Source organism: Sciurus vulgaris (genome assembly GCF_902686455.1).
Source record: "Sciurus vulgaris genome assembly, chromosome: 13".
NCBI classification, from domain to species: domain Eukaryota; kingdom Metazoa; phylum Chordata; class Mammalia; order Rodentia; family Sciuridae; genus Sciurus; species Sciurus vulgaris.
The window spans coordinates 17826647-17846211 of record NC_136474.1 but is presented as its reverse complement, the minus strand read 5'-3'; the positions used below and the strand labels follow the sequence as shown (position 1 = coordinate 17846211).

The 19565-nt window shown below is 39.2% G+C and overlaps 1 pseudogene across 1 annotated transcript; it reads left to right on the top strand.

Annotated features, from left to right (window-relative positions):
• The first annotated feature begins 495 nt into the window (after positions 1-495).
• LOC306643010 (coiled-coil domain-containing protein 66-like) lies at positions 496-14942 on the top strand (annotated as a pseudogene). The gene is made up of 2 exons (XR_013766859.1): positions 496-873; positions 13320-14942. The product of XR_013766859.1 is annotated as a coiled-coil domain-containing protein 66-like (transcript).
• Positions 14943-19565: the final 4623 nt, after the last annotated feature.

Sequence of the window (19565 nt, the reverse complement as noted above, 5' to 3'; positions counted from 1 at the left end):
AAAAAAGAAAAAATTAAAGAGAAAGAAGCAAACCAGATTTGGTACACATGTCATAATTTGCTGATCCATGCTCCAGAATGTGCCCACCATAGTGTATTGGGGTGTGGGATAAAATTAATAGGAAGTTTGTTTACCTTTTTTGTCTATAGAAATATGAATTTTTTTAAAAAGTGTTGCTAATGTCTATTGATAGTTCATTTGTTAACTCATAAACACAAATTAATGATTATGTTTTTACTATATGTATTATTTATATTCATTTGTTTTAAGATTTTAAAGTAAACAGTAAGAATTATTTTCATGGACCTTGTCTGTTTCTAATTCTGGAACTTACAAATGAAACAAAATGTGCTGTTTCAGGCGTCACTGTCGTTCAGGGACGTGACTGTGGAACTCGGCCAGGAGGAGTGGCAGCACATGGGCCCTGCTCAGAGGACCCTGTACAGAGACGTGATGCTGGAGAACTACAGCCACCTCATCTCCACAGTGAGCAGATGAGCCTGACCTGCCCTTGCCACTCCATGGAGAAGGCACTGCCTTTCCACTTACTAAGCAGTGTGAACACCTATAGCGTCTCATGTTGTTGAGGATTTCCATCAGGAGTTTGAAGGAACTGAACCTTATGAAGACTAGAGAATGACTGTGTTGTCAGCTCCCAATGATGAATTCACATGAGCACCTTCAGGATGCTGTTCCTGAAGCTGTACCTTCTTCTACTTTTGGAAGCCAGAATGGTCATATATCTGGCCTAAGTCCTCAATTATTCCCTATTCATAGGGTACTGCATTTTCAAGCCAGAGGTGATCCTCAAGTTAGAGCAAGGAGAAGCACCTTGGTTCTCAGAGGAGGAGATTTCAAACCAGAATGACCCAGGTGAGTTGCTGATCACTTACCAGACAGAACTGTGTGTGGTAGTTAGACTCCAGATGGTCAGTGTACACGTGAACACCTTTGTATCACAAACGTTTTCTGAAAAGATCAAAGATACAAAAACAACCAGTTAAAGGAAAATAATTAATAAATTTCACTCCATTAATTTAAAACTTGTCTGCCAAGTGCAGTGGTGCACACAAAACTTTGTTTAAAAGAACAAAGACATCATTTAAGAGAATAAAAGATGTACCGCAGAGTAGCAGAATAAGTACAATAAGTACGTAAGTACATAGTGGAAGTAACCTAGAAAAGGTAAGTTCCCTAAAAAGGTAAAGAACTTCTTTAAATCAGTGTGGGAAAAGGTAGACAACCCAATTGAAAAGTGAGCAGAAAACTTTGATCAGGAACTTTCAAAATGGACAGCAAATTTGTAAATATTTTCAATTTTGTTCATTTTCATGGAGTGTAAAAATAGTCAGTGATAGATAAGGTAAAATAAGAGATACGATATCAGGTAAGAATAACAAGTTTGATGAAGCCAAGTCTTGGTGGGAATGTGGATTATGAGAGACCATGTATCCCCTGACTGGAAATTAAACTCTTAAAAACACTATGAAATCAGGAGGGTATAGTTTAATCAAGGTAATGTTTTGCATTTGTTATAACCATGCAGTTCCTTTGCTAACCTGTACCCAGCCAAAAGAGTAAGATTTTATTCTCAAGAGAGCATAACATAATATTAATCTCAATATTGTTTATACTTGCCAAACATTAGGCTTTTCGGCTGTAGAATACAGAAATAGTTGTATATTTTAAGGGAGAATTATTCAGACATATAAATGCTTTTACAGTAATTTGTACAGTAAAAAAGTTTTAAGCAAAGGAAGCCAAAAAATATAGGTATGCTTTTATGGTAACATTTAGGTAAAGGTCAAAAACAGGTGAAACTCAGCTATAGTTTTAGGAACTCATATGCTAGTGGTAAGACTGAAGAAAATCTGAAATTACTAAGAGAGTGATGATCTCTTTAGCATGAAGAAGTTGGATCCAGGCAGGGTATATAGGGATGGTTGCATAGCCATTCATGTTTTTTTTTGGATGTGTTTTCTCATCTCAAGAAATCTCAGGTACCCCGATACCTAAAATATATACGCAGATATATGTTGTTTTCATGCTTTAAAATGTGTAAAGAGGTGAGCCAGAAGTGGCAGGTTATTATTTGCTGAGTAAACAACTGAGGATGCATTATAGGCTAAGCTATAAACTTGATTTCATCATAAGGAAGTTTGGTGGTGTTACAAATTTTAACTTTCTGTTAAAGATGGAAAAGAGGGATATCACGTTGGATGAGTATTCTACCAGTATAGTCTAGGAAATTTCAGAACTTGGACTGTAACTTACTTGCTCTCAAACCGGACTATTGCCCTATTGGGCTTATTCAAGAATATATTTATCTTATAGTTTTTCTTGTTACTTTTTAAAATTTTTATATTCTTCTTTGTATTTGTCCCATTCTCTGATACTCCTCCTTCGTGAAGTAACTTTAGTCTTGTTTTCTGATGCTATAACTAAATATCATAAATTGGGTCATTTTTTGATGAGGTTTCCAGTCACAGTTTGGAGACTCATGAGTTCCAGCTTAAGGAACTGCTTCTGGTGAGGGAGGCTCTGCAGCGTCCCAGGGGGGCACAGAGTATCTGGACTGGAGGATCGATTCAGAAGACAACATGAGTGCGTTAAGAACCTGATAACCTTTTAAAGGTCCCGCCTCATCTCCACTCTCATTAGCTCACAGTGGGGATTAGTTTTCAAAACAAATTTGGCGTAGGGGTTATTCACACCATAGCACCACACTTAAAAACTGTTACCTTTTTCTCACCCTTATCCACCCATTAGGAAAATACCTGTCACATGCCAAATATAGGAATGTATTCATTACCAGTTTCTTATCCCATTTTTCCTATATCAAAAGCATAAAGGTAGAAGACTGGAGGCTGGAGGCACATGTATCCCCACACTTACTTGTGGATTATATTTTCTTGTTTGTTTTTTGGTACCTGGGATGGAATCTGCGGTGGTTTATTACTGAGCTACGTCTCCAGCCCTTGTTATTTTTTATTTAGAGACAGGGTGTCACTGAGTTGCTGGGGTCTTACGAAATTGCTGAGGCTGGCCTTGACCTTAGCCATCCTCCTTCCTCAGTCACCTGAGGTCACAGGGATTACAGGTGTGCATCATCACACTTGGCAGATTTTGTGAATCTGAGAATCAAAGAATGAAAAGCAGCATAGGCTACATTGTGAACCCTACTTGAAACGGTTCATAAGATGTTTTCACTTTTTCTCAGTTTTAGAAGATTACAAAGGTAATGACTTGATCCAAAGGAACAAGAGAATTGAAGACAAACACAGATAATGCTCATCAAAAATAAAACATTGGGCTGGGGATGTAGCTCAGTTGGTAGAGTGCTTGCCTTACATGCACAAGGCCCTGGGTTCAATCTCCAGCACAATCAATAAATAAATAAATAAATAAATAAATAAATAAAAATAAAACATTGACTAAAGAGGAAGTTTAAGGTGTACATTTTAGCTATACACAGCTCCAATTTGTTCAACTAAATTGTCCTGCAAATGTAGATCATGGGGAGTGAAATTGGAAAATCCTATGTGTCAGAAAGGACATCTCACTGAACATCAGAGAACTCACACAGGAGTGAAATCATAGAAATATAATGAAAGTGGAAAAACTTTCTCCCAGAAGTCCCACCTCAGCACACAGTAAAGATTTCACAGTGGAGAAGCCGTACATGTATGATGAATGTGGGAAAATGTTTGTCTGCCAGTCAGCCCTCAGGGGTCAGAGGATCCACACAGGAGAGAAACCATTTGAAGGTACTGAGTGTGGAAGGACTTTCTACTGGCAGTCACACCTCAGGGCACAGGGCAGAATTCACACAGGGGAGAAAGCCTTTCCCTGTGATGAGTGTGGAAAAAGATTTGTCTGCACGTCAGCCCTCAGAGCTGAGCAGAGGATCCACACAGGAGAGGAACTCTGTCAATGTAGTGAGTGTGGGGAAACTTTTGGCTAGAAATCAAACTTCAAAATGCATCAAAAAACTCAAAGAGTAGGGAGAGATCTTACCAATGTAATGAATGTGAAAAATCCTTCTTGCGAAAGGACCATCTCATTCAACATCAGAAAACTCACACAGGGGAGAGACCATTTCAATGTAACGAGTGTGGGAAAAGTACACAGAAAGCAATCCTTACTCATCAGAGAATTCATACAGGGGCTAAAACTTATCAGTGTCATGAATGCGAAAAATCTTTCTGGTGAAAACTGTATCTCACTCAACATCAGAAAAACTCGTATAGGAGAGAAACCTTTTAAATGTAATGCATGTGGGAAAATCTTTGCCTGGACATCAACCCTCAGAAGGCACCAGAGAATTCATATTGAGGAAAGAATGGATGCCAAGGCAGCCATTAGCAATCACAGAATTCATACAGGGAGAAACCCTTCAAGTGTAGTAAGTTTAAGAGAACATTTGACCAGAGATTAACCCTCAGAATACATCAGAAACACTCTCCATGGTGAGAAATCTTACAAGTGCTATTAATATAGCAAAGTATAAGGATTATATGCCAAATTATATACCACAGATTTAAGTGTGGGGAGCCCTGTGATAGGTGTCTCACAAAAAGACCACTTTTTTGACACCATAATACTCATGGGGGAAGCCTTCCCCTTCTCTGAATCACAGATTGCACATGCTGCTATGCAGAGTAAGGTTATTCCTCACTGAAAACAAAGGACAGCTGACATTTCCTGTTTACTTGCACCTTTATCTGGAAATGCGCATGTCCTTCCGTGGATAAGAGCCACAAGGTATTTCATAATAGAGGACATTCCTGTCAAGACCTGCAAAAATTGAGAAATACGATCTCAATTCACATGAGAAACACCATTTCCAGCAGTTACTTCCCAAGACTTGGTTCCCATGGGAAACCTGGGCCCATATTGCCAGGGAGGACAACTGCAGCTGAGCAGCCACAGGCCTGCGTGAAGTAGGGCTCAAGTTTGACCAGTGGTGACTGCCTCTAGAGGGCGAGACTAGGCAGCCGGAAGCACAGGTGGCGTGTTCTGGGGGGAACTCTGAGGAAAGAACCACGTACCTTGCTGCAGTGTCCCCATACAGAGGCCATGGGAGTCGATCGAGGGTGTTGGGCAAGCCATGGGCTCCTTCCAGGGATGAGGACAGCCACTACCCTCAAGTTGACTCAGTAGCCCCAGAGAAGTTGGGTAGCCTTGGCCACTGGAACATTTGGCTCCAGTTCAGCAAATCTGTTCTTATTCCTTCATTTCTTTCTTCTGTCAGTCTCTCTCTCCTTCTCTCCTCTCTCATCTCTCCTTCTCTCCCCTCTCCCCTCTCCCCTCTCCTCTCTCCTCGCTCCTCTCTCTCCCCCAACCCCTGTCTCTCTCATGAACAAACAGGCACCAGTGCTTCTCTGGCCAGGTCTTGCTCCTTCATTCCTACTAGCATGGAGATTTCTGTTTTCTTGATTAATTTCATCCTCCTGGCTCCATCTCTCTTCCCTATACCTCTGTCCCTTCCTTCCACTCACCTAAGTCTGTTGCCTGGGGGTACAAGGACCATAGCAACGTAGACAAGTAGCTGGGTTGGGGTAAAGAGAGGGAGAGGTTGCAGGACTTTCTGCCCTGGGTAAGGAGGTGAGCTGAAGACTTCTTCCCCTAGCACTGTGCTATCTGCAGACTCCCGGCTGCAGCAAATGAGAAACAGGGCACATCCTGTGCCATGACCACCCCTCCCCAGCAGAGTTCCACCTTGTGCATCCTAACCTGCTGCCTCCTCCCTCTGATGTATGGCAGAGTCTCAGTCCCCTCCTTGATACTGCTGTCCTACTGGCCTTACTGCTCATAGTGATGCTACCCCAGACTACTCAGGGACCACTGATGCACGCTGCCACTGTTGGCTTACAGAAGGCACGTGTCCATGTTTAAAACGGTGTGTTAAAGTGCTGTGCAGGTGGGCTTCCCCCACTCCCCAGCCTTCCTCTCCCCTGTAAAATCATAGAAACTTCTACCTAATATGGAATCAGTTTGGTCAAAGAAAGCATTCTAGAGCCTAGAGATCATCTGACGAGCTATACCTATACTGATTCTCGGCTATCTACGCTTGTAGCTGCAGGTTGCCCAACCTTTCAGAACTGTGCTGGACTGAGAGCCTCATGCACTTACCTTGCTTGCACCAACCATGTCTTTCAGAACAATTTGGGTAATTGATTTCTGCCTTCCTAAACCTCAGCCCTTTGTTCCTTATTCAGAACCCTCTTGGTTTCACTCAAACGCGTTTCTACATTAAAATTCCTAAGCTCCAGATAAGGCTCTTTTGCCTGTTACAGATTCGATATAGTTGCTGGCCAACACCCAAATCAGGAAGTATGCAGTCACCCCTTCCCCAACAGTTATGGCCGGACAGGCTTGACCCTTGCAGAAAATGAAGTCTGTGATGTTAGACCACCATTGTCACTCACAGTTTGGGGCAACTGCATTACACTTCTTATTGGCCCATCTTGATCCAGAGCTGCAGTATCTCTGCTGCTCCTCTTTGTCCCTAAAATGAGCTCTCTGGGGCAGCTGGCCACTGGTGCCACTGTCTTACAGTCTCCCTGCTGGAGAGACCTTAAATCCCATCACCAGCCCTCTACTCAGACCTAAATTTGGGCTGGGAAGAGCCAAATTTTTGATAAAAAGAAATAGTTCTGTTACATCTTCCTAGTCCTACATTAGAGCAGCTTTTCCAGCTCAAACCCTTTTCAGGTTTCTTACTAGGTAAACCCGTTTTGTTTTTAATTTTGGTTGTTTGTTTGCTTTTTTGTGGTTTTTTGTTTTTGGTTTTTTTTTTTTTTTTTTTTTTTTTTTTTTCAGTTTAAGAATGTAAGGCAAACAGGGAAAAATCAAAGGGAAGTTAATTCTAGACTAGATCTCCATAAACAGCCAGTGAACTAAACCTGGAATGTACAATCACTCCTTGATTTGAAAACAAGATTCCTGTAGGCCATGTAGCCCATCTTGTAGAGTGCCTGCCTCTCATGTGGGAGGCCCGGGTTCAAGTCCCCAGCACTCTGGCTTTGTGGAAAGAACAAACAAACGAAAACAAGAATCCTTTCTGCAGCATTTTGTTTTCCAAAGTAATAACAGTCTTTAGCTAAATTTCAGGATTCCAGATACGGAAACACTGATAACTAGAGTTGGTTTGTTTGTTCGTTTGTTTTGTTTTGTTTTGTTTTGTTGGTCTCTCCTGTTTTATATACCTTACATTTTCATTGACATCCCTTGTCAGCCCTCAAGAGGTCAAGCAATGAGCAGGTGAAGTCTGAAATAAAGAAGGTAGACACAGTATTGGTCATTTCAGCTTATCGTAATTGCTGCCTCTTGTGCCAGCTGAATGTGCATTTTCCATTTTCAGAGGAAAGGGAAGTATCTGAAAGTGAACTGCTTTTCTCACCTGAGACACCCACTAATTACTGAGAAAAGGGCTAGCCATTGTTGAATTTAACACCTTCCTGCTGAATGAGAGATTCCAGGGTGATCATTAAATGCCCTGCTAGTCAGCTGAGTGGTTGACAGTAGGGTATGCCAGTTTCTGGTGGCATCTGTGCAGAAAGGCTTTAAGATTTTTTACTCTGACTCTGAAAGGACCACATGTGATTTTAACAGACATTTCTCCAGAGTGCTGTCCGGCTCCAGAGGTACCCAGCTTCTAACATGGAGGAATTCTCGCTCTGGTATTAATGCTAAAATGTCTTTGTTCATACACCTTCCTCTGGAGATACATTTTTCTATAGTCTGAACTGTCAAAATGGCATTCTTCCAAATTTTGTTTGGAATATAGCTATACATATTTTTAATTTGAGGCCCTAGGTTGTACACACAAATATCAGCAGTGAGATACAGACTGTGCTGTGTGCTGCAGGCAGTCAGCATCATTCTCTGCCCCTAATGGGTTCTTGTTCCTTTTCCCTGTGTACTTCTGCTCTCTAGTGTCCAGAAACATCTGTTCGCTGGGACTGTAGTCCACACTGATGGCTGTATACACACTTACTCAGAAAACAACATTTCTTGCTGAGATTCATATTGACTTTGGATACGACAAATATCACTAAGATAATAAACCAGGAATCTAATAAAGAACTATTTTTAAATGATCATTATCTATGGAATCAATGGGGGCTTTGCCATCTGGACTTCTCCTATAGCTATCCCTCTTGATTATCAATTAATAGTCATAGATTTAAAAGATTGTTCTTTTCACTATACCATTACATCCAGATGATCGTAAAAGATTTGCTTTCAGCATCCCGGCTACAACTAAAGAACTTGTGAAGAGATTTTGCTGGAAAGTGCTACCTCAAGGTGTGGCCAGTAGCCCACATTACGTCAGACTTTTGTAGCACAAGCCATCACTCCAGTACGAGCACAGTTCACTGATGCATATACGATTCATATATATGGACAGTATTCTTTCGGCTCATGCTAATTCAGATATGCTCTTAAAGGTTTTTTTCTCAATTGGAAACTTTCTGCAATGGGTTTATGTATAGCACCTGAGAAAGTACAAAAGGCCTCCACTTATTGATATTTGGGCAATTTAATCCAAGGGTGCACAATTCACCCAGATCAGAGATCTACAGATCAGAGCTGATGGTCTACACTCTTAATGACTTTCAAAAACTACTGGGTGATATTAACTGGCTATGGCCAAGCTTAAAATTATCCACTGCAGATTTGAGTCCTTTATTTCACATTTTACAGGGGGATCCTTTTCCAACTTCTCACCAGCTTACAGCAGAGGCAAGGGCTGCCTTGACAAAGGTTGAAACTGCCATTAAGACCACACAGCTTACCAGAATTAATCCACAAGAATCTACATATTTGTTAACATTTCCTCCTACTCATACCCCACAGGAGCAGCATGGCAGTCTCTAGGAGTTATTGAGTGGCGTCACCTAGCTCACTCTCCTCAAAGACCTTTAGCTCCATTTCATGATCTTATTGCTCAATTAGTTATTAAAGATAGGACACGAGTCTTACAACTGGTTGGGTCAGAGCCCTCTATTGTAACCTCTTTTTGTACCCAACAGCATACTTGGCTCTGGCAATCTTCCAATACTTGGCAAATAACTCTTGCCAATTTTCCTGGTCAAGAAAGTCATTATCCTCATGATAAGATTGTTCAATTTGCTCTTGTAACCTCATTTATTTTTCTTAAAAATTGTACATGCTCAGCCAATAGCCAAAGCAGTGACAGTATTTACTGATGGCTCAAGTTCAAGGAAAGCAGGTTTTTATAGCCATGCTCATATGGAGATAATCCAGACATCATATACTTCTGCACAACAAACAAAAACTCAAGCTCTCATTTGTGCTTTACTTTATTTTACTAATGAGCCAGTTAATATTTATAGTGATAGTGCCTATACTGTTGGAGCTGCTAAACATTGAAACAGCTACTATTGGAAATACACCATCAAAAAAATTATTCCATTTGTTCCATACTTTAGAAAAGACAGTTCAAATGAGTCACTATCCTCGTTTCATTGGTCATATCAGAGCACATTCTAATCTGCCCGGTCCTTTGGCATCAAGTAATACTATCAATAAACTTGTTGCTGTTTGTCAACAAATATCTTTATATATGATTGTGTGGAAGCCTCACATTCTTTACATCATCAGAATGCTTCTAGATTACATTAAAAAATTTTAGATTACTTAGGAACAGGCTCATCAAATTATTCTCCAGTGTCCACAATGTGTTGTACATATTCCATCTTCACCAACGGGTTAATCCCCACAGTCTGCTACCTAATCAGTTTGGCAAAATTTGTATGTTCATGTTATTATTGATACATATTCTCAATTTATCTTTGCCACCACTCATATAAAAGATACTCAACATGTTATTTCTCATTGCCTAATCACTTTTACTATATTAAGCTTTTTTTTTTTTTTTTTTTTTTTTTTTTTTTGTGGTACTGGGGATCAAACCCAGGGCCTCCTGCTTGCAAGGCAAGCACTCTACCGACTGAGCTATCTCCCCAGCCCTATGCTCATTCTTTTCAACAGTTTCATCACCAATTTTGTATTGACACAAAACAGGCATTCCTTATAATCTTCAAGTCAAGCCATTATCTATTAAGCTACAAATACAAAAACAAAAAGGGGAAAATAAAACCCCACAAAATAACCTTACTCATGCTGTGTTTGTTTTAAATTTTTTTTAAATTGTGATTCTGAAAGTCACACCACAGACGAGAGACATACGTCTTCCACTGCAACAGGTCTATCGGACCTAGTTCAGTGGAAAGCTTTATAAACAGGACAGTGGAAAGAACCAGATCCAGTAATAATGTGGGGTAAATACCATGCTTGTACTTTCCCAGAAGGTGCAGTTTGTCCTACTTGGGTACCTGAACATGCCATCAAACATGAAGTACCTGAAGCCAAAATTCAGAGGACTGAAGATAGAACCAGAGATGTCAATCCTAACCCCCAGGTGAACTAGCAGTTAACAGAGGAGAAGGAAGAGGAAGAACCGAAGGAACCAAACACCCAACCTACCATCATGGAGCCAACTGAAGAATCTAACGCAACAGGCTCAAGGGATGGTTCAAAGAGGAATTAAGTCTCCAACCACAATATTAGTGGTCATGCTAACTGTATTGAGCTGTCAAGTAAGTGGAGTCCATGGGGAAACTTACTGGACCTACTTCCCAGATCCTCGTTTATTACACCCAGTGATATGCACTGGAAAATCAGTTCCAGTACTTACTAATGATACTCATATGATGGGAAGTTTTACAGATACTCACTTTATACCCATCCATGCGACTGTATTTAATTATACTGGGTACAGTGGAAACTTACCTATATGCTGGTCCCATTATAAACATTCTGGCTGTCTAAAGGTAACCTTTGAGGAAAAGGCAGCAAATGGGGCACATAGACCAGCCATTCATACTGACCCATGGGACTTAAGATCATATGTCTTGTCAGTCACTAACATGGGACTTTGTCATAACAAGTCAGTCATTTCTGCAGAACATCCACCAATCCAATACTTCATTACCTTAATGGCTCTGCAATAGAATTTGGCACAGTTCCTAAATAGATGGACTATGCAAATGTCTTACCAGTACAACATAAAATTTCTAGAAATGGTGGCTATATTTTGGATTGGTCTCAAAAGATTTGATAAAAGACAACTATATAAGGATGCCATAACCTTTAGTTACTAATATTCTGACTTTCCGCGAAGGTGGTATTCAGATAGACCTTTAGCGTTTAATTGCCGCCTCAGATCTTCTCCACTATACAGACGGCCCTATGCCTGACTTTGTAGGCAGAAATTACAGAGAGGGCTCCTGCAAGCCTGTGTTTAATCTCCTTACACTTTAATTACTGGAAATGTAAGAGTTAAGAGAAAAGAGACAATAAATATCTTGTAGCTTGTAGAAGATACAACCTAACTATCTGCATCTCTAGTTGATCACATACTTCATAAATTGAATGGCTTTAATCCTAGAAATATGTTGAAACATTCTGCATAGTATATTATTAGAATATGTTTACTACTAATTCTTTTTCGTACTATGATAACAGGTTGCCATACCCTCAGGACCAAGATCCAGGACCTCAAAGTAGCTGCCCATCATTTATTTACACTTAAAAAATGAAAAAGGAAAAAATGTGAGACACAATCTGTGGCCTGCAAATAAAACCAGGCTTGGTAGAGCCATTAGACATGGGAATCTAGCTCTCAGGAACCAGTAATTATGAAAGATTGTTCCAGATTGCCTGGAGTATGTGGTTTCCATGCAGTTGGTTCATTACTGGGATTTGCAGGTCCTGGGGGTGGGAATAACTCACTAGAGCAAAATTACCTGCTTATCTCCACCCCATCCTGTTTCTTACAGAAGAAGTTCCTCCTGGTACCCCCTGTGATCTGTACCACTATAAATAAAGAAAACATGGGCTCCTGCATTTTATTAGAGCAAGACCCAAATGGCTCAACCTGTCACACTCCCATTTACAAAGATAATTCTGTGTACTGTGTTTATGATAAATAAATTTCATAGTGATTACTTCACAGCCAGCCCACCCCTCCCGTAGGATCCCTTTTCCTTGCCCACCCAGGACGTGTAGCAATAAAACCCCACTGGCTACCACTACCATATATGTAGCTATGCAGTGAGCATCCCACACCCACTGCTGTCTGCAGGTTACATGCCCAGATTACTAGTGTTCCTGTATAACCTGCAGAGACACTGGGTCTTTTGATTGCCATGGTATGCACTGTTTCTAAAGTCTTCAATCACGGCCAAAAAAGCTATAGGAAGATACCCAGCTTGAATCAAAACCATCATTGAATGACACCTTCAGAAAAGCTACTTTCTAAGAATACTGCACCACAAAACTGGTAGAGCTGATCCACCAGATAGGCAGAAATCTCACCAAACTTTAAGACGGTAACCTTCAAAATTCCAGCAACAGATTCCAAAGAGGTCAAAATGGACAAAATCAGAATTTGAGGGTTGGGAATGTAGTTAAGTGTGGTAGGGCATTTTCTTAGCATACACGAGGCCCAGGGCAATCCCCAGCATAACAAAAAATTTAAAATTCCATTGAGAACAATTACTGTGAAAACTTAAAGCAATAAAAAATAGATAAGCAGTTATTTAGGGACAGAATGCAGGATATGAATGAGAAAATCAAAGATCAAGATTTTTGAAAAAGAAACAAACATCTTAGAAATGAACTCAAAGCCTTAACAACAGACTAGATCAAGCAGGAGAAAAAATAAATAAATAAATGAATTTGAAGGCAGGTTTCTTGAAATAGCCAATTCAGACAATAAAGACATTATTTACAGATGAACAACTTGCTTTAAAGAAGAAAGAAAAAGAAACTTACAAAAGTAGAAAAATCCTTGGAAAAATCAGGAAGTGATAAACTAATATGAGGCAAACTTCAAATTCCAGACCAGTCTAAGGAAGCAGTGCTGCTGCAGAATCCTTTTGGTGCTGTGAAACAAGAAGAGAGGGGGCTGGAGAGATAGCTCAGTCAGTAGAGTGCTTGCCTCCTAAGCACAAGGCCCGGAATTCAATCCCCTGCACCACCCTCCTCCAAAAAAAACAAAAAACAAAACAAAAAAAAAAAAACAGAGAAAATGAAGAGTTGAATAAACAAGTAGAAGATGGCCAGCAGAGAAAAACAGAGGGAAAATTATATTTTCAAAGGGTGAGGAACATGACAGATGGCCTTTGCATTTGGATTCACTAAAGAGCCATCCTGGTTCTCAATCTCAGCTGTCCTCTCAGCACACAAACAACCAGAGTACTTCTGTGTCTGCTGACACTCAGGAGCTGGCTGATGTCACGAGTGTATATACATCTACAACTGGAAGCCAGTTTGAACCTTCAGAAGAGGAGCACACAGCAAAACCCACTGGGGAAGTGACTGAGGCAAACAATCAGAAAACAAACTTCCTTCGTCCTAAGACTGCTCTCTTGGACCCAGCACAGATTGAGGAATGGGACAGATGGTGACAGAAACATCAGAAAGCAATCACTGCTCATGTAGAAGAAAAGCACAGGAAGAAGAAGCTGAAAGGAGAGCAGAGACGGAAGAACAAGAGGGAAGGCATTGCTTAGCATGGGAATGAGAAGATGCAGAAACAATATGAAGACATACTTAAAATAAAAAGAAGAAATTATGACTCAAGACGAATGAGTTATTCCAAACAACACAGAGAGCACAGCAGCTGGCACAGAGACTAAAGCAAGAACAAAGAATCTGAGAATTGGCTCAAAGGGGACATGACACTTCTAGATTGATGAAAAATTTTGGCATTAATACATTGCAAATGGACCATAATGCAACCATTAACATTTTGAAATCAAGTCATGACTCAGATGAAGCTAGTGATAAAGTGAACAATTTTATGATAACAGTGATAAAATAGTCAATTCTATTACTCCCCAGAAGGATACTGGGTGCAGACAGATGACTTAGCTACCGGCATACTCACCAATGCAGGATCATACTGTGAATATGTCAAGGGGAGGGAAATCAGAAGTTGTTCATCTCTTGAGATTTCTGCAGGATTAAATGCACAATTTAAGACAGACAAGCAAGAATTAGATAAGGATAAAGCCAACTTAGAAAAAGAAAAGTTTGTATAATGATCAGTGTAATGAGTTAATAAAACCAGAGAAACAAAGCACATAAGAGATGTCCTAGAAGGCCTGTATGGAACATAAATAAGCCTCTCAAAAAGTATGTTCCAGCATCAAAAATGTATGCCATACAGCTTCAAAGGTGGAGAGAAGAAAAAAAGGAAGAAGGCAGATGGAACTACTTCATTTGGTAGAGAGAAATTATCCTGAACACCTCTCTCTCAATAGAGGCACTTCATCAGAAGTTCATTCATCTCAACAAGAAGCAATCACAGAGCAGGTGACATCTAGTCAAAAAGGAAGAACTTCTGGAAATTCACTGAAGAAGGAAAGTTTTCAATCATCACTAGTTCCAGCAGTGAAAAACAGAACCCAGCAAACCCAGACTAATACATTCTACTTACCACTCAAAAACAGCAGCTGTGAAGGAGAATCTGATCTCAAGAGGGGTCAAACAATTATCAGCTGGATGTCTCAACCAACCCATTTTATTCCCTGTGTCTGAACAAATGAGATCTGTTACCTTGATCCAGATGCACCATTTGGGGAGCCTCAATACCAGAATTCTCAAAATTATGACCTAGACTCTGATCACTATGTCAAGGATCCACTTCTCAATTCTAAATTGTTGAAAAATAGGGATTGACAGCAAGCAGTCCTTAAGGGACTTTGGAACTGAGTCAGGACCTTCTCCAAAAGCAAAAGAAGTTGGAGACTAATCTCATGCCTTTAGCTGCAAATCAAGAGAATTTTAGTTCTTCATTTTAAACAAATGATAACGTGCTCATTGCTCACTGTATTTTTCAAGTACCCTATTTTTCAAATGCTCGTTAAAAACTTGTACATTATGTAGTAAAATGCCGTATTTAAAAAAAAATGTTTTAGATGTTGATAGACCTTTATTTTATTCATTTATTTATATGTGGTGCTGAGAATTGAACCCAGGACCTCACACATGCAAGATAAGTGCTCTACCACTGGGCCACAACCCCATTCCAAAATGCTGTATTTTTTAATACAGTAAAAGCATACAATACAAACAGACATAGTGGTGCACACCTGCAATCCCAGCAGCTCAGGAGGCTGAGGGGAGGATTCCAAGTGTGGGGCCAGTCTCAGCAACTTAGACCCTGTTTCAAAATAAATATAAAGGACTGAGAATGTGACTCAGCACCCCTGAGTTCAATCCATGATACAAAATATATGTACACATAAAGATTTTTTTAAATCTAGAGAAAACCTCAAATTGCATTTAAGGTTATTGCCATTAGACTAACAGAGGATTTCTCAGCACAAAACCTAGAAACCAGGAGGCAATGCAGCAGCATATTTCAAGTACTGAAGGAAAATAATTGCCAACTAACATTACTATACCCAGCAAGGCAATCCTTCAGAAAGGATTGAGAAACAACTTGCCAGAACAAGCAAAAATGGAATTCATGAACAGCAGACCAGCCTTACAAAAAGTGTTTAAGGGAGTCCTACATCCAGAAATGAAAGATAACCACCATCATGAAGGCATGCAAAAGTATAAATTCAAATAGAAGAGTAGATTCACAAAAGAAATAGAAAAAAATCAAACATCGGTACAGTAAGCCAACAAACCACAGACATAACCAAGAGAGGAAAAGAGAATATTCAAAACAACTAGAAGAAAATAAAGTGACCAGAATAGATCATGACTTGTCAATAATCATGAATGTAAACAAACTAAAGTCTCCACTTAAAGGATACAGATTGACTCAAAGGTTATAAAAACAAGACTCAACAATATGCTGCCTACAAGAAACTTACTTCACCAGTAAAGACACAGTATAAAAGGATGGAAAATGATATTACAAGCAAATATAAACAAAACAAGCAGGAGTAGCTACATTCACATCTGACAAAACATTTTAAGACAAAAACTAACAAGACAAAAGAAGGTTACTATATTATAACTAAATCAATTCAGTAAGAAGTTACAACAATTTTATACAACAAGCACTATTAGAGTGAATTGGAGAATCTCTAATACAATGCTAAGGGGAGATTTCATCACCCACTTTCATCAATGGACAACTCATCCAAAAGTATCAATGAAGAGATATGAATTAAACTACTGTAGATCGAATAGATTTAGAGAACAGTCCACTGTACAGCTGCAGAATAAACATTACTTGCATCAGCACATGCACCTTTCTCTTTAATAGAACATAGAGTAGGCTGTAAAAAACAGAAATTTTAAGCAAAATATCCTGTATCTTTTCTGATCACAATAATAAAACTAGAAATCAACAAAAAATTTTAGAAACTACAAATATGTGGAGACCGAACAACATGATTTTTAACTGGGTCGGAAGGCAAGTTAAAATTTTTTTCAAAGCAAATGAAGATTCTTGGGAGAATGTGGCCAAAGCAGTACTAAGGAGAAATTTATAGCCTGCATCAAAAAATAGGAAGGTTTGAAATACACCTAATGATACCTCTTATGAACCTCACAAAGCAAGAACCAACCCAATCTCAAAATTAGAAGGAAAGAAATAAACAAGATAGAGACTGAAAAGAGAAAAATCAATGAAACAAAAAAAATTGGGTCTTTGAAATGATTAACAAAATTGAAAAATCTTAAGCTAGATTATCAAAGGAAAAAAAACCCACATAAAATTGAGTTGAAAAAATGTGTTACAACTGATGCCACAGAAATACAAAAGATTATTAGTGATTATTATTTTTAAAACTATTTGCTAACAAATTGGAGAACCTAGAAGAAATGGACAAATTTCTGGATCCATCAACATTGAACCATGAGGACATTTAAAAAGCCCAGGTAGACCAATAACAAGTAGTAAGACTGAATCAATAACCAAAAAAAAAAAAATAATAAAGGTCTTCCAACCAAGAAAAGCACAGGACCAAATGGCTTCACTGCTGAATTGTACCAAACTTTTCAAGGAGAAACACCAGTGCTTCTCAAAGTAGTTAATAAAACCGAAAGGGAAAAAACACTTCCAAATTGATTCTGTAAGGCCAGCATTACCCTGTTACCAAAATCAAACAAGATCACAACAGAAAATGAAAAGCATAGGCCACTTGCCCTGATGGACATAGATGCAAAAATTCTCAACAAAATACTAGCAAATCTACTTCAACAGCATATCAACATTTTATTTACTTTAATCACATTGGTTTCATCCCAGGGATACAAGAAAAGTTCCACATATATATCAATAAATGATATATATCACATCCATAGAATGAAGGATAAAAATCATACAATCATCCTAAAAGTTGTGATAAGGCATTTGATAAAATTTAACATCCCTTCATGATAAAAACCTACAGTAACTGGGTATAACAAGACTCACCTCCACATAATAAAAGCTGTATAAAACAAAACCACTGACAACATCATTCTGAATGAAGAAAAACTGTAAGATCAGGAGCAAGACAAGTATGTTAGCTTTCTGTTGCTGTGACAAGTACCTGATACAAATTCATTTAAAGGAGAAAAGATTTGTTTTGGCTCATAAGTTTTACCCATGATCACCTAGACCCATCCTTTTATGCCTGTGGCCATACAGTGAATTTTGGGGGATGCATAGTGGACATCTGTTCACCTTATGGCAGCTGGGAAGCAAAGAATGAGAAGGGGTGGCCAAGGTCCCAGTAGCCCTTCAGGGTGCCTTCCCACAACTAGGCCCCAGTAGCACACAGGCTGGGGATCAAACCCTTAACATGTGGACCTCTGGGGGACATTTAAGATCTGCACTATAGCAACACACATGCCCACTCTCACTGCTGTCATTCAGCACAGCAGCAGACGTTTTACCTAGAGCCATTAGTCAAAGAGAAGGAAAAGACACAAGTAGAGGGAGCAAGTCCAGTTATCCCTGCTTGCAACTGATAAGATTCTATATTTAAAAAGTCTTCACCAGATTATTAGAACTGATAAGTGAATAAAGCAGCAGGATACGAAACCAACATACAAAAATCAGTAGCTTTTCTATACACCAACAACAAATTTGCCAAAAAAGAAAGGAAAGCAATTTCATTCACAATCACTAGGGAAAAACAGTAAAGGTCAGGTATGGACGTGCATGCATGAAATCCTAGCTGCTTGGGAGTCTTGAAGCAGGAGAATGGCAAGTTAAAGTCCAGCAACATACACCCTGTCTCAAAATAAAATATAGAAAGGACTAGAATGTAGCTCAGTGTTAGAACACTTGCCTAGCATGTATGCATGGTACCTTGGATTCAATACCTAGTGTAATACAGTGTACGTAGGAATAAATTTAACCAAGGAAGTGAAAGATTTCTACAGTGAGAATTGCAAAACATTAATGAAAGAAATTGAAGACACACCAAAAAATGGAAAGACCTCCTATGTTCATGGATTGGAAGAATTAATATTGTTAAAATGTCCATGCTGCAGAAGTGATCTACACATTCAGTGCAATTCACATCAAAATAACATTCTTCACAGAACTTGAATATATAATCCTAAAATTCTTCTGGAAACGCAAAATATTCCAAATAGCTGAAGTAGTCTTGAGTGAAAAGCACAAAGCTTGAGACATTACAATCCCTGATTTTAAGGCATACTACTAAGTCATAGTAACAAAAACAGCAAGGTATTTACATAAAAACTGATACACACAGACCAATGGAAAAGAATGGAGATCCCAGAAATAAACCCACACATCTTCAGGCACCTTATGTTCACCTAACTGAGATAAAATCAAATGCAATTCCATTGAGAATCTTAGGAAACTTTAGTGTGGGGAGACTTAAAATTCTAAATATATATATATATATATATATATATATATATATATATATATATACCCAGGGCCTTGTGCACGCAAGACAAGCACTCTACCAACTGAGCTATCTCCCCAGCCCTTAAAATTCAAAATATTTTAAGAAACAATTCAAAATTTGGTGGAAAATTATTAAAGAACTTATTGTATAAAAGTAGATTTACAGCCAGGCATAGCAGTGCACACCTATAATCCCAGCAGCTCAGAGGCAGAGGCGGGAGAATTGCCAGCCTTAACAAAAGCAAGGCCCTAAGCAACTCAGTGAGACCCTGTCTCTAAATAAAAATACAAAATAGGGCTGGGGATGTGGCTCAGTGGTCAAATGCCCCCTGACCCCCCCCTGCAAAAAAGATTTATGAAAGTAGATTTATTAAACATCAAGATCAAATCAAATATAAAAAGACAAAATATCAAAGTATTTTTATAAAAGGCAAAATATCAGAGACATGATAAAAGGACATAGGACCAATCTGAATGGACTTCATCTAGACTATGACACTGTCCACCAAGTGATCCAATGTAATATCAACACGGGGGACTGGCTAACCTCGTGCCCACCGGTCCAGTGCAGTGATTGCTCACATTTCTGTTGTGTTGCTGCACAATGTACAGGACCTGAATGGAACCG